Source organism: Oncorhynchus keta, unplaced genomic scaffold (genome assembly GCF_023373465.1).
Source record: "Oncorhynchus keta strain PuntledgeMale-10-30-2019 unplaced genomic scaffold, Oket_V2 Un_contig_8095_pilon_pilon, whole genome shotgun sequence".
Classification (NCBI taxonomy): domain Eukaryota; kingdom Metazoa; phylum Chordata; class Actinopteri; order Salmoniformes; family Salmonidae; genus Oncorhynchus; species Oncorhynchus keta.
This window is the reverse complement of record NW_026289855.1, coordinates 1-24,428: the sequence shown is the minus strand read 5'-3', so window position 1 is coordinate 24,428 and position 24,428 is coordinate 1. Positions and strand designations below refer to the sequence as shown.

At 47.8% G+C, this 24,428-nt stretch overlaps 1 long non-coding RNA gene and 1 pseudogene across 1 annotated transcript; both read left to right on the top strand.

The window, feature by feature from the left end:
- Nucleotides 1-23,742, top strand: part of LOC127926703 (epidermal growth factor receptor kinase substrate 8-like) — a 28,577-nt pseudogene extending 4,835 nt beyond the window's left edge.
- On the top strand, nucleotides 19,768-20,905 carry LOC127926702 (uncharacterized). Its single transcript, XR_008124925.1, has 3 exons — nucleotides 19,768-19,865; nucleotides 20,510-20,601; nucleotides 20,832-20,905. It is a non-coding gene; the product is annotated as an uncharacterized LOC127926702 (long non-coding RNA).
- Nucleotides 23,743-24,428: the final 686 nt, after the last annotated feature.

The window sequence follows — 24,428 nt, the reverse complement described above, 5'->3', positions numbered from 1 at the left end:
GCCTCTATCTTATACAACCCACACCCTGATACCAGCCCACAGCCTCTATCTTATTCAACCCTCAGCCTGATACCAGCCCACCGCCTCTATCTTATTCAACCCACACCCTGATACCAGCCCACAGCCTCTATCTTATTCACCTCTCAGCCTGATACCAGCCCACAGCCTCTATCTTATTCAACCCTCAGCCTGATACCAGCCCACAGCCTCTATCTTATACAACCCTCAGCCTGATACCAGCCCACAGCCTCTATCTTATACACCTCTCAGCCTGATACCAGCCCACAGCCTCTATCTTATTCAACCTCAGCCTGATACCAGTCCACAGCCTCTATCTTATTCAACCTCAGCCTGATACCAGCCCACAGCCTCTATCTTATTCAACCCTCAGCCTGATACCAGCCCACAGCCTCTATCTTATTCAACCTCAGCCTGATACCAGCCCACAGCCTCTATCTTATTCAACCTCAGCCTGATACCAGCCCACAGCCTCTATCTTATTCAACCCTCAGCCTGATACCAGCCCACAGCCTCTATCTTATTCAACCCTCAGCCTGATACCAGCCCACAGCCTCTATCTTATTCAACCTCAGCCTGATACCAGCCCACAGCCTCTATCTTATTCACCTCTCAGCCTGATACCAGCCCACAGCCTCTATCTTATTCAACCCTCAGCCTGATACCAGCCCACAGCCTCCATCTTATTCAACCCTCAGCCTGATACCAGCCCACAGCCTCCATCTTATTCAACCTCAGCCTGATACCAGCCCACAGCCTCTATCTTATTCAACCCTCAGCCTGATACCAGGCCACAGCCTCTATCTTATTCAACCTCAGCCTGATACCAGCCCACAGCCTCCATCTTATTCAACCCTCAGCCTGATACCAGCCCACAGCCTCTATCTTATTCACCTCTCAGCCTGATACCAGCCCACAGCCTCTATCTTATTCAACCCTCAGCCTGATACCAGCCCACAGCCTCTATCTTATTCACCTCTCAGCCTGATACCAGCCCACAGCCTCTATCTTATTCAACCCTCAGCCTGATACCAGCCCACAGCCTCCATCTTATTCAACCCTCAGCCTGATACCAGCCCACAGCCTCTATCTTATTCAACCCTCAGCCTGATACCAGCCCACAGCCTCCATCTTATTCAACCCTCAGCCTGATACCAGCCCACAGCCTCCATCTTATTCAACCCTCAGCCTGATACCAGCCCACAGCCTCCATCTTATACAACCCTCAGCCTGATACCAGCCCACAGCCTCTATCTTATTCAACCTCAGCCTGATACCAGCCCACAGCCTCTATCTTATTCACCTCTCAGCCTGATACCAGCCCACAGCCTCCATCTTATACAACCCTCAGCCTGATACCAGCCCACAGCCTCTATCTTATTCAACCCTCAGCCTGATACCAGCCCACAGCCTCCATCTTATTCAACCTCAGCCTGATACCAGCCCACAGCCTCTATCTTATTCAACCCTCAGTCTGATACCAGCCCACAGCCTCTATCTTATTCACCTCTCAGCCTGATACCAGCCCACAGCCTCTATCTTATTCAACCCTCAGCCTGATACCAGCCCACTGCCTCTATCTTATTCAACCCTCAGCCTGATACCAGCCCACTGCCTCTATCTTATTCAACCCTCAGCCTGATACCAGCCCACAGCCTCTATCTTATTCAACCCACAGCCTGATACCAGCCCACAGCCTCTATCTTATTCAACCCTCAGCCTGATACCAGCCCACAGCCTCCATCTTATACAACCTCAGCCTGATACCAGCCCACAGCCTCTATCTTATTCAACCTCAGCCTGATACCAGCCCACAGCCTCCATCTTATTCAACCCTCAGCCTGATACCAGCCCACAGCCTCCATCTTATTCAACCCTCAGCCTGATACCAGCCCACAGCCTCCATCTTATTCAACCCTCAGCCTGATACCAGCCCACAGCCTCCATCTTATTCAACCCTCAGCCTGATACCAGCCCACAGCCTCCATCTTATACAACCCTCAGCCTGATACCAGCCCACAGCCTCCATCTTATTCAACCCTCAGCCTGATACCAGCCCACAGCCTCTATCTTATTCAACCCTCAGCCTGATACCAGCCCACAGCCTCCATCTTATTCAACCCTCAGCCTGATACCAGCCCACAGCCTCCATCTTATTCAACCCTCAGCCTGATACCAGCCCACAGCCTCTATCTTATTCATCCCTCAGCCTGATACCAGCCCACAGCCTCTATCTTATTCATCCCTCAGCCTGATACCAGCCCACAGCCTCTATCTTATTCAACCCTCAGCCTGATACCAGCCCACAGCCTCTATCTTATACAACCTCAGCCTGATACCAGCCCACAGCGTGTGTGTATGTCTGGCACTATTGCATGTATGTGTGTGCATGTCTGGCACTATTACATGTATGTGTGTGCATGTCTGGCACTATTACATGTATGTGTGTGCATGTCTGGCACTATTACATGTATGTGTGTGTGTGTGTCTGGCACTATTACATGTATGTGTGTGCATGTCTGGCACTATTACATGTATGTGTGTGTGTGTCTGGCACTATTACATGTATGTGTGTGTATGTCTGGCACTATTACATGTATGTGTGTGTGTCTGGCACTATTACATGTATGTGTGTGTGTGTCTGGCACTATTACATGTATGTGTGTGTGTCTGGCACTATTACATGTATGTGTGTGTATGTCTGGCACTATTACATGTATGTGTGTGCATGTCTGGCACTATTACATGTATGTGTGTGTATGTCTGGCACTATTACATGTATGTGTGTGTGTCTGGCACTATTACATGTATGTGTGTGTATGTCTGGCACTATTACATGTATGTGTGTGCATGTCTGGCACTATTACATGTATGTGTGTGTATGTCTGGCACTATTACATGTATGTGTGTGTATGTCTGGCACTATTACATGTATGTGTGTGCATGTCTGGCACTATTACATGTATGTGTGTGCATGTCTGGCACTATTACATGTATGTGTGTGCATGTCTGGCACTATTACATGTATGTGTGTGTGTCTGGCACTATTACATGTATGTGTGTGCATGTCTGGCACTATTACATGTATGTGTGTGTATGTCTGGCACTATTACATGTATATGTGTGTGTGTCTGGCACTATTACATGTATGTGTGTGCATGTCTGGCACTATTACATGTATGTGTGTGCATGTCTGGCACTATTACATGTATGTGTTTATTTGAATGAGTGTGTGTGTATATACATGTGTGCAAACACCTGCACGGCATCAGCCTCAGGCAAACCGGCATTAGTTGTAAAAACACGGCCACTTAGTGTCATTCAAATGTACTTTTATTATGATTTATTTAGACTTTTATATATATTTTTGACTTTTATCTTTGACCATCATTCTATCTCTCACACAGCAACTCCACTCCCACTTATCTCCAATTCTACATCCCAACCCTCAGCTTCCCTCAGCCCATCCCATCCCAACCCTCAGCTTCCCTGAGCCCATCCCATCCCAACCCTCAGCTTCCTCAGCCCATCCCAACCCCCAGCTTCCCTCAGCCCATCCCAACCCTCAGCTTCCCTCAGCCCTCCCATCCCAACCCTCAGCTTCCTGAGCCCATCCCATCCCAACCCTCAGCTTCCTCAGCCCATCCCTTCCCAACCCTCAGCTTCCCTGAGCCCATCCCATCCCAACCTTCAGCTTCCTCAGCCCATCCCAACCCTCAGCTTCCTCAGCCCATCCCATCCCATCCCAACCCTCAGCTTCCCTCAGCCCATCCCAACCCTCAGCTTCCCTCAGCCCATCCCAACCCTCAGCTTCCCTCAGCCCACCCCATCCCAACCCTTAGCTTCCTCAGCCCATCCCATCCCAACCCTCAGCTTCCTCAGCCCATCCCATACCAACCTTCAGCTTCCTCAGCCCATCCCATACCAACCTTCAGCTTCCCTCAGCCCATCCCAACCCAACCTTCAGCTTTCCTCAGCCCATCCCATCCCAACCCTCAGCTTCCCTCAGCCCATCCCATCCCAACCCTCAGCTTACCTCAGCCCATCCCATCCCAACCCTCAGCTTCCCTGAGCCCATCCCATCCCAACCCTCAGCTTCCCTCAGCCCATCACATCACAACCCTCAGCTTCCCTCAGCCCTTCCCATCCCAACCCTCAGCTTCCCTCAGCCCTTCCCATACCAACCCTCAGCTTCCCTGGGGCCATCCCAGCCCAACCCTCAGCTTCCCCCAGCCCATCCCATCCCAACCCTCAGCTTCCCTCAGCCCATCCCATACCAACCCTCAGCTTCCCTCAGCCCATCTCATCCCAACCTTCAGCTTCCCTCAGCCCATCCCAACCCTCAGCCCATCCCTACCCAACCCTCAGCTTCCCTCATCCCATACCAACCCTCAGCTTCCCTTAGCCCTTCCCATACCAACCCTCAGCTTCCCTCAGCCCATCCCATACCAACCCTCAGCTTCCCTCAGCCCATCCCATCCCAACCCTCAGCTTCCTCAGCCCAGCCCATCCCAACCCTCAGCTTTCCTCAGCCCATCCCAACCCAACCTTCAGCTTCCTCAGCCCATCCCAACCCTCAGCTTCCTTCAGCCCATCTCATCCCAACCTTCAGCTTCCCTCAACCCATCCCAACCCACCCTTCAGCTTCCTCAGCCCATCCCATCCCATCCCAACCCTCAGCCCATCCCATCCCAACCTTCAGCTTCCCTCAGCCCATACCAACCCTCAGCTTCCCTCAACCCATCCCAACCCTCAGCTTCCCTCAGCCCATTCCATCCCAACCCTCAGCTTCCCTCAGCCCATCCCAACCCCCAGCTTCCCTCAGCCCATCCCAACCCTCAGCTTCCCTCAGCCCATCCCATCCCAACCCTCAGCTTCCCTCAGCCCATCCCATCCCTCAGCTTCCCTCAACCCATCCCATACCAACCCTCAGCTTCCCTCAGCCCATCCCAACCCCCAGCTTCCCTTAGCCCATCCCATCCCAACCCCCAGCTTCCCTCAGCCCATCCCAACCCCCAGCTTCCCTCAGCCCATCCCATCCCAACCCTCAGCTTCCCTCAGCCCATCCCATCCCTCAGCTTCTCTCAACCCATCCCATACCAACCCTCAGCTTCCCTCAGCCCATCCCAACCCCCAACTTCCCTCAGCCCATCCCATCCCAACCCTCAGCTTCCCTCAGCCCAGCCCATCCCAACCCTCAGCTTTCCTCAGCCCATCCCAACCCAACCTTCAGCTTCCCTCAGCCCATCTCATCCCAACCTTCAGCTTCCCTCAACCCATCCCAACCCTCAGCTTCCCTCAGCCCATCCCATCCCAACCCTCAGCTTCCTCAGCCCATCCCAACCCACCCTTCAGCTTCCCTCAGCCCATCCCATCCCATCCCAACCCTCAGCCCATCCCATCCCAACCCTCAGCTTCCCTCAGCCCATCCCATCCTCAGCTTCCTCAACCCATCCCATACCAACCTCAGCTTCCTCAGCCCATCCCAACCCCCAGCTTCCCTCAACCCATCCCATCCCAACCCTCAGCTTCCCTCAGCCCATCCCAACCCCCAGCTTCCCTCAGCCCATCCCATCCCAACCCTCAGCTTCCCTCAGCCCAGCCCATCCCAACCCTCAGCTTTCCTCAACCCATCCCAACCCTCAGCTTCCCTCAGCCCATCCCATCCCAACCCTCAGCTTCCTTCAGCCCTGGCCACCCACTTTGGGTTTCTACGCAACACATATCTTTCAACTATGCTGTGATGTTTAATGATACTTAATGATACTGGGGCGGCAGGGTAGCCTAGTGGTTAGAGCGTTGGACTAGTAACCGAAAGGTTGCAAGTTCGAATCCCCGAGCTGACAAGGTACAAATCTGTTGTTCTGCCCCTGAACAGGCAGTTAACCCACTGTTCCTAGGCCGTCATTGAAAATAAGAATTTGTTCTTAACTGACTTGCCTAGTTAAATAAAGGTAAAATAAAATAAAATACTGTAGTTATCCCTGAGGATGATTCCCAACATGTACCGGATGATTCCCAACATGTACCGGATGATTCCCAACATGTACCGGATGATTCCCAACATGTACCGGATGATTCCCAACATGTACCGGATGATTCCCAACATGTACCGGATGATTCCCAACATGTACCGGATTTATTCCCAACATGTACCGGACGATTCCCAACATGTACCGGACGATTCCCAACATGTACCGGACGATTCCCAACTTGTACCGGACGATTCCCAACTTGTACCGGACGATTCCCAACTTGTACCGGACGATTCCCAACATGTACCGGATGATTCCCAACATGTACCGGATGATTCCCAACATGTACCGGATGATTCCCAACATGTACCGGATGATTCCCAACATGTACCGGATGATTCCTAACATGTACCGGATGATTCCCAACATGTACCGGATGATTCCCAACATGCACCGGATGATTCCCAACATGTACCGGATGATTCCCAACATGTACCGGATGATTCCCAACATGTACCGGATGATTCCTAACATGTACCGGATGATTCCCAACATGTACCGGATGATTCCTAACATGTACCGGATGATTCCCAACATGTACCGGATGATTCCCAACATGTACCGGATGATTCCCAACATGTACCGGATGATTCCCAACATGTACCGGATGATTCCCAACATGTACCGGATGATTCCCAACATGTACCGGATGATTCCCAACATGTACCGGATGATTCCCAACATGTACCGGATGATTCCCAACATGTACCGGATGATTCCCAACATGTACCGGATGATTCCCAACATGTACCGGATGATTCCCAACATGTACCGGATGATTCCTAACATGTAGCATGATACTGTAGTAATGGTACCATGGTAACCTAGCAGACATGCTATGATATGACTGTAGTTCTCCCTGAGGATGATACTTAATGATACTGTAGTAATGGTACCATGGTAACCTAGCAGACATGCAACGATATGACTGTAGTTCTCCCTTAGGATGATACTTAATGATACTGTAGTAATGGTACCATGGTAACCTAGCAGACATGCTATGATATGACTGTAGTTCTCCATGAGGATGATACTTAATGATACTGTAGTAATGGTACCATGGTAACCTGCAGACATGCTATGATATGACTGTAGTTCTCCCTGAGGATGATACTTAATGATACTGTAGTAATGGTACCATGGTAACCTAGCAGACATGCTATGATATGACTGTAGTTCTCCATGAGGATGATACTTAATGATACTGTAGTAATGGTACCATGGTAACCTAGCAGACATGCTATGATATGACTGTAGTTCTCCCTGAGGATGATACTTAATGATACTGTAGTAATGGTACCATGGTAACCTAGCAGACATGCAACGATATGACTGTAGTTCTCCCTTAGGATGATACTTAATGATACTGTAGTAATGGTACCATGGTAACCTGCAGACATGCTATGATATGACTGTAGTTCTCCCTGAGGATGATACTTAATGATACTATAGTAATGGTACCATGGTAACCTAGCAGACATGCTATGATATGACTGTAGTTCTCCCTGAGGATGATACTTAATGATACTGTAGTAATGGTACCATGGTAACCTAGCAGACATGCAACGATATGACTGTAGTTCTCCCTTAGGATGATACTTAATGATACTGTAGTAATGGTACCATGGTAACCTAGCAGACATGCTATGATATGACTGTAGTTCTCCCTGAGGATGATACTTAATGATACTGTAGTAATGGTACCATGGTAACCTAGCAGACATGCTATGATATGACTGTAGTTCTGTCTGAGGATGATACTTAATGATACTGTAGTAATGGTACCATGGTAACCTAGCAGACATGCTATGATATGACTGTAGTTCTCCCTGAGGATGATACTTAATGATACTGTAGTAATGGTACCATGGTAACCTAGCAGACATGCTATGATATGACTGTAGTTCTCCCTGAGGATGATACTTAATGATACTGTAGTAATGGTACCATGGTAACCTAGCAGACATGCTATGATGTGACTGTAGTTCTCCCTGAGGATGATACTTAATGATACTGTAGTAATGGTACCATGGTAACCTAGCAGACATGCAATGATATGACTGTAGTTCTCCCTGAGGATGATACTTAATGATACTGTAGTAATGGTACCATGGTAACATAGCAGACATGCTATGATATGACTGTAGTTCTCCCTGAGGATGATACTGTAGTAATGGTACCATGGTAACCTAGCAGACATGCTATGATATGACTGTAGTTCTCCCTGAGGATGATACTTAATGATACTGTAGTAATGGTACCATGGTAACCTAGCAGACATGCTATGATATGACTGTAGTTCTCCCTTAGGATGATACTTAATGATACTGTAGTAATGGTACCATGGTAACCTAGCAGACATGCTATGATATGACTGTAGTTCTCCCTGAGGATGATACTTAATGATACTGTAGTAATGGTACCATGGTAACCTAGCAGACATGCTATGATATGACTGTAGTTCTCCCTGAGGATGATACTTAATGATACTGTAGTAATGGTACCATGGTAACCTAGCAGACATGCTATGATATGACTGTAGTTCTCCTGAGGATGATACTTAATGATACTGTAGTAATGGTACCATGGTAACCTAGCAGACATGCTATGATATGACTGTAGTTCTCCCTGAGGATGATACTTAATGATACTGTAGTAATGGTACCATGGTAACCTAGCAGACATGCTATGATATGACTGTAGTTCTCCCTGAGGATGATACTTAATGATACTGTAGTAATGGTACCATGGTAACCTAGCAGACATGCTATGATATGACTGTAGTTCTCCCTGAGGATGATACTTAATGATACTGTAGTAATGGTACCATGGTAACCTAGCAGACATGCTATGATATGACTGTAGTTCTCCATGAGGATGATACTTAATGATACTGTAGTAATGGTACCATGGTAACCTGCAGACATGCTATGATATGACTGTAGTTCTCCCTGAGGATGATACTTAATGATACTGTAGTAATGGTACCATGGTAACCTAGCAGACATGCTATGATATGACTGTAGTTCTCCCTGAGGATGATACTTAATGATACTGTAGTAATGGTACCATGGTAACCTAGCAGACATGCTATGATATGACTGTAGTTCTCCCTGAGGATGATACTCAATGATACTGTAGTAATGGTACCATGGTAACCTAGCAGACATGCTATGATATGACTGTAGTTCTCCCTGAGGATGATACTTAATGATACTGTAGTAATGGTACCATGGTAACCTAGCAGACATGCTATGATATGACTGTAGTTCTGTTTGTTTTGCTGCTGACTGTGTCCTGTCGTTCTCCAGAACAACGGAAGAACTACACCAAAAACAGCATCAACAGCATGACGAACACCTCGCAGTACCATGTTGAGGTCAGTCTACTACCGTACATACAGCGTGACTAACACCATGTTGAGGTCAGTCTGCTACCGTACATACAGCGTGACTAACACCATGTTGAGGTCAGTCTGCTACCGTACATACAGCGTGACTAACACCATGTTGAGGTCAGTCTACTACCGTACATACAGCGTGACTAACACCATGTTGAGGTCAGTCTCCTACCGTACATACAGCGTGACTAACACCATGTTGAGGTCAGTCTGCTACCGTACATACAGCGTGACTAACACCATGTTGAGGTCAGTCTACTACCGTACATACAGCATGACTAACACCATGTTGAGGTCAGTCTGCTACCGTACATACAGCATGACTAACACCTCGCAGTACCATGTTGAGGTCAGTCTGCTACCGTACATACAGCGTGACTAACACCATGTTGAGGTCAGTCTACTACCCTACATACAGCGTGACTAACACCATGTTGAGGTCAGTCTACTACCGTACATACAGCGTGACTAACACCATGTTGAGGTCAGTCTACTACCGTACATACAGCGTGACTAACACCATGTTGAGGTCAGTCTACTACCGTACATACAGCGTGACTAACACCATGTTGAGGTCAGTCTACTACCATACATACAGCGTGACTAACACCATGTTGAGGTCAGTCTACTACCGTACATACAGCGTGACTAACACCATGTTGAGGTCAGTCTACTACCGTACATACAGCGTGACTAACACCATGTTGAGGTCAGTCTACTACCGTACATACAGTGTGACTAACACCATGTTGAGGTCAGTCTGCTACCGTACATACAGCGTGACTAACACCATGTTGAGGTCAGTCTACTATCATACATACAGCGTGACTAACACCATGTTGAGGTCAGTCTGCTACCGTACATACAGCGTGACTAACACCATGTTGAGGTCAGTCTACTACCGTACATACAGCGTGACTAACACCATGTTGAGGTCAGTCTACTACCGTACATACAGCGTGACTAACACCATGTTGAGGTCAGTCTACTACCGTACATACAGCGTGACTAACACCATGTTGAGGTCAGTCTACTACCGTACATACAGCGTGACTAACACCATGTTGAGGTCAGTCTACTACCGTACATACAGCGTGACTAACACCATGTTGAGGTCAGTCTACTACCATACATACAGCGTGACTAACACCATGTTGAGGTCAGTCTCCTACCATACATACAGCGTGACTAACACCATGTTGAGGTCAGTCTACTATCATACATACAGTGTGACTAACACCATGTTGAGGTCAGTCTACTACCGTACATACAGCGTGACTAACACCATGTTGAGGTCAGTCTACTACCGTACATACAGCATGACTAACACCATGTTGAGGTCAGTCTGCTACCATACATACAGCTTGACTAACACCATGTTGAGGTCAGTCTACTACCGTACATACAGCGTGACTAACACCATGTTGAGGTCAGTCTACTACCATACATACAGCGTGACTAACACCATGTTGAGGTCAGTCTACTACCGTACATACAGCGTGACTAACACCATGTTGAGGTCAGTCTACTATCATACATACAGCGTGACTAACACCATGTTGAGGTCAGTCTACTACCGTACATACAGCGTGACTAACACCATGTTGAGGTCAGTCTACTACCATACATACAGCGTGACTAACACCATGTTGAGGTCAGTCTACTACCGTACATACAGCGTGACTAACACCATGTTGAGGTCAGTCTGCTACCGTACATACAGCGTGACTAACACCATGTTGAGGTCAGTCTACTACCATACATACAGCGTGACTAACACCATGTTGAGGTCAGTCTGCTACCGTACATACAGCGTGACTAACACCATGTTGAGGTCAGTCTGCTACCGTACATACAGCGTGACTAACACCATGTTGAGGTCAGTCTGCTACCGTACATACAGCGTGACTAACACCATGTTGAGGTCAGTCTACTACCCTACATACAGCGTGACTAACACCATGTTGAGGTCAGTCTACTACCATACATACAGCGTGACTAACACCATGTTGAGGTCAGTCTGCTACCGTACATACAGCGTGACTAACACCATGTTGAGGTCAGTCTACTACCGTACATACAGCGTGACTAACACCATGTTGAGGTCAGTCTGCTACCGTACATACAGCGTGACTAACACCATGTTGAGGTCAGTCTGCTACCGTACATACAGCGTGACTAACACCATGTTGAGGTCAGTCTGCTACCGTACATACAGCGTGACTAACACCATGTTGAGGTCAGTCTACTACCATACATACAGCGTGACTAACACCATGTTGAGGTCAGTCTACTACCATACATACAGCGTGACTAACACCATGTTGAGGTCAGTCTACTACCGTACATACAGCGTGACTAACACCATGTTGAGGTCAGTCTACAACCGTACATACAGCGTGACTAACACCATGTTGAGGTCAGTCTGCTACCCTACATACAGCGTGACTAACACCATGTTGAGGTCAGTCTACTACCCTACATACAGCGTGACTAACACCATGTTGAGGTCAGTCTACTACCGTACATACAGCGTGACTAACACCATGTTGAGGTCAGTCTACTACCGTACATACAGCATGACTAACACCATGTTGAGGTCAGTCTACTACCGTACATACAGCGTGACTAACACCATGTTGAGGTCAGTCTACTACCGTACATACAGCGTGACTAACACCATGTTGAGGTCAGTCTACTACCGTACATACAGCGTGACTAACACCATGTTGAGGTCAGTCTACTACCCTACATACAGCGTGACTAACACCATGTTGAGGTCAGTCTACTACCCTACATACAGCGTGACTAACACCATGTTGAGGTCAGTCTACTACCGTACATACAGCGTGACTAACACCATGTTGAGGTCAGTCTACTACCATACATACAGTGTGACTAACACCATGTTGAGGTCAGTCTACTACCATACATACAGCGTGACTAACACCATGTTGAGGTCAGTCTACTACCATACATACAGCGTGACTAACACCATGTTGAGGTCAGTCTACTACCGTACATGGCGTGACATGTTGAGGTCAGCGTGACTAACACCATGTTGAGGTCACCATGTTGAGGTCTCTGCTACCGTACATACAGCGTGACTAACACCATGTTGAGGTCAGTCTACTACCATACATACAGCGTGACTAACACCATGTTGAGGTCAGTCTGCTACCGTACATACAGCGTGACTAACACCATGTTGAGGTCAGTCTGCTACCGTACATACAGCGTGACTAACACCATGTTGAGGTCAGTCTACTACCCTACATACAGCGTGACTAACACCATGTTGAGGTCAGTCTCCTACCCTACATACAGCGTGACTAACACCATGTTGAGGTCAGTCTACTACCGTACATACAGCGTGACTAACACCATGTTGAGGTCAGTCTGCTACCGTACATACAGCGTGACTAACACCATGTTGAGGCAGTCTACTACCGTGCATACAGCGTGACTAACACCATGTTGAGGTCAGTCTACTACCGTACATACAGCGTGACTAACACCATGTTGAGGTCAGTCTGCTACCGTACATACAGCGTGACTAACACCATGTTGAGGTCAGTCTGCTACCGTACATACAGCGTGACTAACACCATGTTGAGGTCAGTCTACTACCGTACATACAGCGTGACTAACACCATGTTGAGGTCAGTCTCCTACCATACATACAGCGTGACTAACACCATGTTGAGGTCAGTCTACTACCGTGACATACAGCGTGACTAACACCATGTTGAGGTCAGTCTGCTACCGTGACATACAGCATGACTAACACCATGTTGAGGTCAGTCTACTACCGTACATACAGCGTGACTAACACCATGTTGAGGTCAGTCTGCTACCGTACATACAGCGTGACTAACACCATGTTGAGGTCAGTCTACTACCGTACATACAGCGTGACTAACACCATGTTGAGGTCAGTCTACTACCATACATACAGCGTGACTAACACCATGTTGAGGTCAGTCTACTACCCTACATACAGCGTGACTAACACCATGTTGAGGTCAGTCTCCTACCGTACATACAGCGTGACTAACACCATGTTGAGGTCAGTCTGCTACCATACATACAGCGTGACTAACACCATGTTGAGGTCAGTCTACTACCGTACATACAGCGTGACTAACACCATGTTGAGGTCAGTCTACTACCGTACATACAGCGTGACTAACACCATGTTGAGGTCAGTCTACTACCGTACATACAGCGTGACTAACACCATGTTGAGGTCAGTCTACTACCGTACATACAGCGTGACTAACACCATGTTGAGGTCAGTCTGCTACCGTGTTGACATACAGCGTGACTAACACCATGTTGAGGTCAGTCTACTACCATACATACAGCGTGACTAACACCATGTTGAGGTCAGTCTGCTACCGTACATACAGCGTGACTAACACCATGTTGAGGTCAGTCTGCTACCGTACATACAGCGTGACTAACACCATGTTGAGGTCAGTCTGCTACCGTACATACAGCGTGACTAACACCATGTTGAGGTCAGTCTACTACCGTACATACAGCGTGACTAACACCATGTTGAGGTCAGTCTACTACCGTACATACAGCGTGACTAACACCATGTTGAGGTCAGTCTGCTACCGTACATACAGCGTGACTAACACCATGTTGAGGTCAGTCTGCTACCGTACATACAGCGTGACTAACACCATGTTGAGGTCAGTCTACTACCGTACATACAGCGTGACTAACACCATGTTGAGGTCAGTCTGCTACCGTACATACAGCGTGACTAACACCATGTTGAGGTCAGTCTGCTACCGTACATACAGCGTGACTAACACCATGTTGAGGTCAGTCTGCTACCGTACATACAGCGTGACTAACACCATGTTGAGGTCAGTCTACTACCGTACATACAGCGTGACTAACACCATGTTGAGGTCAGTCTACTACCGTACATACAGCGTGACTAACACCATGTTGAGGTCAGTCTGCTACCGTACATACAGCGTGACTAACACCATGTTGAGGTCAGTCTGCTACCCTACATACAGCGTGACTAACACCATGTTGAGGCTGTCTACTACCCTACATACAGCGTGACTAACACCATGTTGAGGTCAGTCTACTACCGTACATACAGCGTGACTAACACCATGTTGAGGTCAGTCTACTACCGTACATACAGCATGACTAACACCATGTTGAGGCTCAGTCTACAACCGTACATACAGCGTGACTAACACCATGTTGAGGTCAGTCTACTACCGTACATACAGCGTGACTAACACCATGTTGAGGTCAGTCTGCTACCGTACATACAGCGTGACTAACACCATGTTGAGGTCAGTCTACTACCCTCCATACAGCGTGACTAACACCATGTTGAGGTCAGTCTGCTACCGTACATACAGCGTGACTAACACCATGTTGAGGTCAGTCTACTACCATACATACAGCGTGACTAACACCATGTTGAGGTCAGTCTGCTACCATACATACAGCGTGACTAACACCATGTTGAGGTCAGTCTACTACCATACATACAGTGTGACTAACACCATGTTGAGGTCAGTCTACTACCATACATACAGCGTGACTAACACCATGTTGAGGTCAGTCTACTACCATACATACAGTGTGACTAACACCATGTTGAGGTCAGTCTGCTACCGTACATACAGCGTGACTAACACCATGTTGAGGTCAGTCTACTACCGTACATACAGCGTGACTAACACCATGTTGAGGTCAGTCTACTACCGTACATACAGCGTGACTAACACCATGTTGAGGTCAGTCTACTACCGTACATACAGCGTGACTAACACCATGTTGAGGTCAGTCTGCTACCGTACATACAGCGTGACTAACACCATGTTGAGGTCAGTCTACTACCGTACATACAGCGTGACTAACACCATGTTGAGGTCAGTCTGCTACCCTACATACAGCGTGACTAACACCATGTTGAGGTCAGTCTACTACCCTACATACAGCGTGACTAACACCATGTTGAGGTCAGTCTGCTACCGTACATACAGCGTGACTAACACCATGTTGAGGTCAGTCTGCTACCGTACATACAGCGTGACTAACACCATGTTGAGGTCAGTCTACTACCGTACATACAGCGTGACTAACACCATGTTGAGGTCAGTCTGCTACCCTACATACAGCGTGACTAACACCATGTTGAGGCTCAGGTCTGCTACCCTACATACAGCGTGACTAACACCATGTTGAGGTCAGTCTGCTACCGCATACAGCGTGACTAACACCATGTTGAGGTCAGTCTGCTACCGTACATACAGCGTGACTAACACCATGTTGAGGCTCAGTCTGCTACCGCATACAGCGTGACTAACACCATGTTGAGGTCAGTCTACTACCGTACATACAGCGTGACTAACACCATGTTGAGGTCAGTCTACTACCGTACATACAGCGTGACTAACACCATGTTGAGGTCAGTCTACTACCCTCCATACAGCGTGACTAACACCATGTTGAGGTCAGTCTACTACCGTACATACAGCGTGACTAACACCATGTTGAGGTCAGTCTACTACCGTACATACAGCGTGACTAACACCATGTTGAGGTCAGTCTACTACCGTACATACAGCGTGACTAACACCATGTTGAGGTCAGTCTACTACCCTACATACAGCGTGACTAACACCATGTTGAGGTCAGTCTGCTACCGTACATACAGCGTGACTAACACCATGTTGAGGTCAGTCTGCTACCGTACATACAGCGTGACTAACACCATGTTGAGGTCAGTCTGCTACCGTACATACAGCGTGACTAACACCATGTTGAGGTCAGTCTACTACCCTCCATACAGCGTGACTAACACCATGTTGAGGTCAGTCTACTACCGTACATACAGCGTGACTAACACCATGTTGAGGTCAGTCTACTACCGTACATACAGCGTGACTAACACCATGTTGAGGTCAGTCTACTACCGTACATACAGCGTGACTAACACCATGTTGAGGTCAGTCTACTACCGTACATACAGCGTGACTAACACCATGTTGAGGTCAGTCTACTACCATACATACAGCGTGACTAACACCATGTTGAGGTCAGTCTGCTACCATACATACAGCGTGACTAACACCATGTTGAGGTCAGTCTACTACCATACATACAGCGTGACTAACACCATGTTGAGGTCAGTCTACTACCATACATACAGCGTGACTAACACCATGTTGAGGTCAGTCTGCTACCATACATACAGCGTGACTAACACCATGTTGAGGTCAGTCTACTACCATACATACAGCGTGACTAACACCATGTTGAGGTCAGTCTACTACCCTACATACAGCGTGACTAACACCATGTTGAGGTCAGTCTGCTACCGTACATACAGCGTGACTAACACCATGTTGAGGTCAGTCTACTACCCTACATACAGCGTGACTAACACCATGTTGAGGTCAGTCTGCTACCGTACATACAGCGTGACTAACACCATGTTGAGGTCAGTCTCCTACCGTACATACAGCGTGACTAACACCATGTTGAGGTCAGTCTGCTACCGTACATACAGCGTGACTAACACCATGTTGAGGTCAGTCTACTACCGTACATACAGCGTGACTAACACCATGTTGAGGTCAGTCTGCTACCATACATACAGCGTGACTAACACCATGTTGAGGTCAGTCTACTACCATACATACAGTGTGACTAACACCATGTTGAGGTCAGTCTACTACCATACATACAGCGTGACTAACACCATGTTGAGGTCAGTCTACTACCATACATACAGTGAGACTAACACCATGTTGAGGTCAGTCTGCTACCGTACATACAGCGTGACTAACACCATGTTGAGGTCAGTCTACTACCGTACATACAGCGTGACTAACACCATGTTGAGGTCAGTCTACTACCGTACATACAGCGTGACTAACACCATGTTGAGGTCAGTCTACTACCGTACATACAGCGTGACTAACACCATGTTGAGGTCAGTCTGCTACCGTACATACAGCGTGACTAACACCATGTTGAGGTCAGTCTACTACCATACATACAGCGTGACTAACACCATGTTGAGGTCAGTCTGCTACCGTACATACAGCGTGACTAACACCATGTTGAGGTCAGTCTGCTACCGTACATACAGCGTGACTAACACCATGTTGAGGTCAGTCTGCTACCGTACATACAGCGTGACTAACACCATGTTGAGGTCAGTCTACTACCGTACATACAGCGTGACTAACACCATGTTGAGGTCAGTCTACTACCGTACATACAGCGTGACTAACACCATGTTGAGGTCAGTCTACTACCCTCCATACAGCGTGACTAACACCATGTTGAGGTCAGTCTACTACCATACATACAGCGTGACTAACACCATGTTGAGGTCAGTCTACTACCCTCCATACAGCGTGACTAACACCATGTTGAGGTCAGTCTACTACCGTACATACAGCGTGACTAACACCATGTTGAGGTCAGTCTACTACCGTATACATACAGCGTGACTAACACCATGTTGAGGTCAGTCTACTACCGTACATACAGCGTGACTAACACCATGTTGAGGTCAGTCTACTACCGTACATACAGCGTGACTAACACCATGTTGAGGTCAGTCTACTACCATACATACAGCGTGACTAACACCATGTTGAGGTCAGTCTGCTACCATACATACAGCGTGACTAACACCATGTTGAGGTCAGTCTACTACCATACATACAGCGTGACTAACACCATGTTGAGGTCAGTCTACTACCCTACATACAGCGTGACTAACACCATGTTGAGGTCAGTCTGCTACCGTACATACAGCGTGACTAACACCATGTTGAGGTCAGTCTACTACCGTACATACAGCGTGACTAACACCATGTTGAGGTCAGTCTACTACCGTACATACAGCGTGACTAACACCATGTTGAGGTCAGTCTACTACCCTACATACAGCGTGACTAACACCATGTTGAGGTCAGTCTGCTACCGTACATACAGCGTGACTAACACCATGTTGAGGTCAGTCTCCCTACCGTACATACAGCGTGACTAACACCATGTTGAGGTCAGTCTGCTACCCTACATACAGCGTGACTAACACCATGTTGAGGTCAGTCTGCTACCGTACATACAGCGTGACTAACACCATGTTGAGGTCAGTCTGCTACCGTACATACAGCGTGACTAACACCATGTTGAGGTCAGTCTACTATCATACATACAGCGTGACTAACACCATGTTGAGGTCAGTCTACTACCGTACATACAGCGTGACTAACACCATGTTGAGGTCAGTCTACTACCGTACATACAGCGTGACTAACACCATGTTGAGGTCAGTCTACTACCGTACATACAGCGTGACTAACACCATGTTGAGGTCAGTCTACTACCCTACATACAGCGTGACTAACACCATGTTGAGGTCAGTCTACTACCGTACATACAGCGTGACTAACACCATGTTGAGGTCAGTCTACTACCGTACATACAGCGTGACTAACACCATGTTGAGGTCAGTCTACTACCATACATACAGCGTGACTAACACCATGTTGAGGTCAGTCTACTACCGCATACAGCGTGACTAACACCATGTTGAGGTCAGTCTGCTACCGTACATACAGCGTGACTAACACCATGTTGAGGTCAGTCTACTACCGTACATACAGCGTGACTAACACCATGTTGAGGTCAGTCTACTACCGTACATACAGCGTGACTAACACCATGTTGAGGTCAGTCTGCTACCCTACATACAGCGTGACTAACACCATGTTGAGGTCAGTCTACTATCATACATACACAGTGTGTTAGTGGTAGGGTAGAGATTGTTACTAACTTGTGTCCCAAACCCTCTCTAATCTCTCCTATCCTCTCCGTGTCCCAAACTCTCTCCCATCTCTCCTATCCCCCCTGTGTCCCAAACCCTCTCTCATTTCTCCTATCCCCCTGTGTCCCAAACTCTCTCCCATCTCTCCTATCCCCCTGTGTCCCAAACTGTCTCCCATTTCTCCTATCCCCCTGTGTCCCAAACTCTCCCCATCTCTCCTATCCCCCCTGTGTCCCAAACTCTAATCTCTCCTATCCTCTGTGTCCCAAACCCTCTCCTCTCCTATCCTCTCCGTGTCCCAACCCCTCTCCTCTCTCCTCTCAGCACCTGACCACATTTGTTCTGGACAGGAAGGAAGCCATGATCAACACTGAGGATGGAATCAGGAAGCTCCGCCTGCTGGATGCCAAGGGGAAGGTGATAGCACAGGACACATTTATCTGCTGTACAGATCCAATGTGTTCCTATTGGTTTGATATCAGGTATCTGCTGTATAGATCCAATGTGTTCCTATTGGTTTGATATCAGGTATCTGCTGTATAGATCCAATGTGTTCCTATTGGTTAGATATCAGGTATCTGCTGTACAGATCCAATGTGTTCCTATTGGTTTGATATCAGGTATCTGCTGTATAGATCCAATGTGTTCCTATTGGTTAGATATCAGGTATCTGCTGTATAGATCCAATGTGTTCCTATTGGTTAGATATCAGGTATCTGCTGTACAGATCCAATGTGTTCCTATTGGTTTGATATCAGGTATCTGCTGTATAGATCCAATGTGTTCCTATTGGTTTGATATCAGGTATCTGCTGTACAGATCCAATGTGTTCCTATTGGTTTGATATCAGGTATCTGCTGTACAGATCCAATGTGTTCCTATTGGTTTGATATTAGGTATCTGCTGTATAGATCCAATGTGTTCCTATTGGTTAGATATCAGGTATCTGCTGTATAGATCCAATGTGTTCCTATTGGTTTGATATCAGGTATCTGCTGTACAGATCCAATGTGTTCCTATTGGTTTGATATTAGGTATCTGCTGTACAGATCCAATGTGTTCCTATTGGTTTGATATCAGGTATCTGCTGTACAGATCCAATGTGTTCCTATTGGTTTGATATCAGGTATCTGCTGTACAGATCCAATGTGTTCCTATTGGTTTGATATTAGGTATCTGCTGTATAGATCCAATGTGTTCCTATTGGTTTGATATCAGGTATCTGCTGTACAGATCCAATGGGTTCCTATTGGTTTGATATCAGGTATCTGCTGTACAGATCCAATGTGTTCCTATTGGTTTGATATCAGGTATCTGCTGTATAGATCCAATGTGTTCCTATTGGTTTGATATCAGGTATCTGCTGTACAGATCCAATGTGTTCCTATTGGTTTGATATCAGGTATCTGCTGTACAGATCCAATGTGTTCCTATTGGTTTGATATCAGGTATCTGCTGTACAGATCCAATGTGTTCCTATTGGTTTGATATCAGGTATCTGCTGTACAGATCCAATGTGTTCCTATTGGTTTGATATCAGGTATCTGCTGTACAGATCCAATGTGTTCCTATTGGTTTGATATCAGGTATCTGCTGTATAGATCCAATGTGTTCCTATTGGTTAGATATCAGGTATCTGCTGTATAGATCCAATGTGTTCCTATTGGTTTGATATTAGGTATCTGCTGTACAGATCCAACGTGTTCCTATTGGTTTGATATCAGGTATGGACCCAGGACATGTTGCTGCAGGTGGAGGAGAAGACAGTCAGCCTCATCGACCCAGAGACCAAGGTGGGTGAGCAGGAATGCCGTCTGAAGAACCAGCTCTGATACACTGGACAGGGGTATCATGGGACACAACAGCTCCGTACCCCCATGACCGTGCCCACGTGTTGTAATGTTGACTCTAGGTGGGGGGGGGGTCCTGTATAAACACAACAGCCCTGCCATGCTCAGGGTAACTCCAGGTCCTGTATAAACACAACAGGTCTGCCATGCTCAGGGTAACGCCAGGTCCTGTATAAACACAACAGCCCTGCCATGCTCAGGGTAACTCCAGGTCCTGTATAAACACAACAGCCCTGCCATGCTCAGGGTAACGCCAGGTCCTGTATAAACACAACAGCCCTGCCATGCTCAGGGTAACTCCAGGTCCTGTATAAACACAACAGCCCTGCCATGCTCAGGGTAACTCCAGGTCCTGTATAAACACAACAGCCCTGCCATGCTCAGGGTAACTCCAGGTCCTGTATAAACACAACAGCCCTGCCATGCTCAGGGTAACGCCAGGTCCTGTATAAACACAACAGCCCTGCCATGCTCAGGGTAACTCCAGGTCCTGTATAAACACAACAGCCCTGCCATGCTCAGGGTAACTCCAGGTCCTGTATAAACACAACAGCCCTGCCATGCTCAGGGTAACTCCAGGTCCTGTATAAACACAACAGCCCTGCCATGCTCAGGGTAACGCCAGGTCCTGTATAAACACAACAGCCCTGCCATGCTCAGGGTAACTCCAGGTCCTGTATAAACACAACAGGTCTGCCATGCTCAGGGTAACGCCAGGTCCTGTATAAACACAACAGCCCTGCCATGCTCAGGGTAACTCCTGGTCCTGTATAAACACAACAGCCCTGCCATGCTCAGGGTAACTCCAGGTCCTGTATAAACACAACAGGTCTGCCATGCTCAGGGTAACGCCAGGTCCTGTATAAACACAACAGGTCTGCCATGCTCAGGGTAACGCCAGGTCCTGTATAAACACAACAGCTCTGCCATGCTCAGGGTAACTCCAGGTCCTGTATAAACACAACAGGTCTGCCATGCTCAGGGTAACTCCAGGTCCTGTATAAACACAACAGGTCTGCCATGCTCAGGGTAACGCCAGGTCCTGTATAAACACAACAGGTCTGCCATGCTCAGGGTAACTCCAGGTCCTGTATAAACACAACAGGTCTGCCATGCTCAGGGTAACGCCAGGTCCTGTATAAACACAACAGGTCTGCCATGCTCAGGGTAACTCCTGGTCCTGTATAAACACAACAGCCCTGCCATGCTCAGGGTAACCCAGGTCCTGTATAAACACAACAGCTCTGCCATGCTCAGGGTAACGCCAGGTCCTGTATAAACACAACAGCCCTGCCATGCTCAGGGTAACGCCAGGTCCTGTATAAACACAACAGCTCTGCCATGCTCAGGGTAACGCCAGGTCCTGTATAAACACAACAGCTCTGCCATGCTCAGGGTAACTCCAGGTCCTGTATAAACACAACAGGTCTGCCATGCTCAGGGTAACGCCAGGTCCTGTATAAACACAACAGGTCTGCCATGCTCAGGGTAACTCCAGGTCCTGTATAAACACAACAGCCCTGCCATGCTCAGGGTAACTCCAGGTCCTGTATAAACACAACAGCCCTGCCATGCTCAGGGTAACTCCAGGTCCTGTATAAACACAACAGGTCTGCCATGCTCAGGGTAACGCCAGGTCCTGTATAAACACAACAGCCCTGCCATGCTCAGGGTAACTCCAGGTCCTGTATAAACACAACAGCCCTGCCATGCTCAGGGTAACGCCAGGTCCTGTATAAACACAACAGCCCTGCCATGCTCAGGTAACTCCAGGTCCTGTATAAACACAACAGCCCTGCCATGCTCAGGGTAACTCCAGGTCCTGTATAAACACAACAGGTCTGCCATGCTCAGGGTAACGCCAGGTCCTGTATAAACACAACAGCCCTGCCATGCTCAGGGTAACGCCAGGTCCTGTATAAACACAACAGCCCTGCCATGCTCAGGGTAACCCAGGTCCTGTATAAACTCCTGGTCTCAGTACAGTTTTTGTTGGTTCTGATCCCTAACCTGTATGTTAGGCTGGTCTCAGTACAGTTTTTAAGCTGGTTCTGATCACTAACCTGTATGTTAGGGCTGGTCTCAGTACAGTTTTTAAGTTGGTTCTGATCCCTAACCTGTATGTTAGGCTGGTCTCAGTACAGTTTTTAAGCTGACCTGTTGGTTATTGTTTCAGAATGAGTTGAGAACTTTCCCTTGGGGACCATCATGCACTGCCAGGCAGTGATGTCATCCTGCAACTACGACCCATCTTGGCTCTGGTGTGTAAGGAGCCGGGCCAGGCAAACCAGACCTGCACCTGTTCCAGTGACGACATCAAGGTACACACACACATGGATGTAGTACTGTAGATATGACTCCATCTTGGCTCTGGTGTGTAAGGAGCCGGGCCAGGGCAAACCAGACCTGCACCTGTTCCAGTGTGACGACATCAATACACACACACACACACACACACACACACACACACACACACAGTTAGTGATGTATTCTCTCTCTCTCTGTCTGTCTCCACCAGGCCAACCTGATCCAGGCTGATATAGAGGGGGCCATGATGGATCAGAAGGGAGGCAAGGTGAAGAAGAGGCCTGAAACACTACGGTACAACACTAACTAACTACCTGTCGTCTCTGACTGGACTCTGTACTGTAGTAGAGACTAGAAACACTACGGTACAACACCTCTAACTACCTGTCGTCTCTGACTGGACTCTGTACTGTAGTAGAGACTAGAAACACTACGGTACAACACCTCTAACTACCTGTCGTCTCTGACTGGACTCTGTACTGTAGTAGAGACTAGAAACACTACGGTACAACACCTCTAACTACCTGTCGTCTCTGACTGGACTCTGTACTGTGGTAGAGACTAGAAACACTACGGTACAACACCTCTAACTACCTGTCGTCTCTGACTGGACTCTGTACTGTAGTAGAGACTAGAAACACTACGGTACAACACCTCTAACTACCTGTCGTCTCTGACTGGACTCTGTACTGTGGTAGAGACTAGAAACACTACGGTACAACACCTCTAACTACCTGTCGTCTCTGACTGGACTCTGTACTGTAGTAGAGACTAGAAACACTACGCTACAACACCTCTAACTACCTGTCGTCTCTGACTGGACTCTGTACTGTAGTAGAGACTAGAAACACTACGGCACAACACCTCTAACTACCTGTCGTCTCTGACTGGACTCTGTACTGTAGTAGAGACTAGAAACACTACGGTACAACACCTCTAACTACCTGTCGTCTCTGACTGGACTCATTCTGTTATAATGG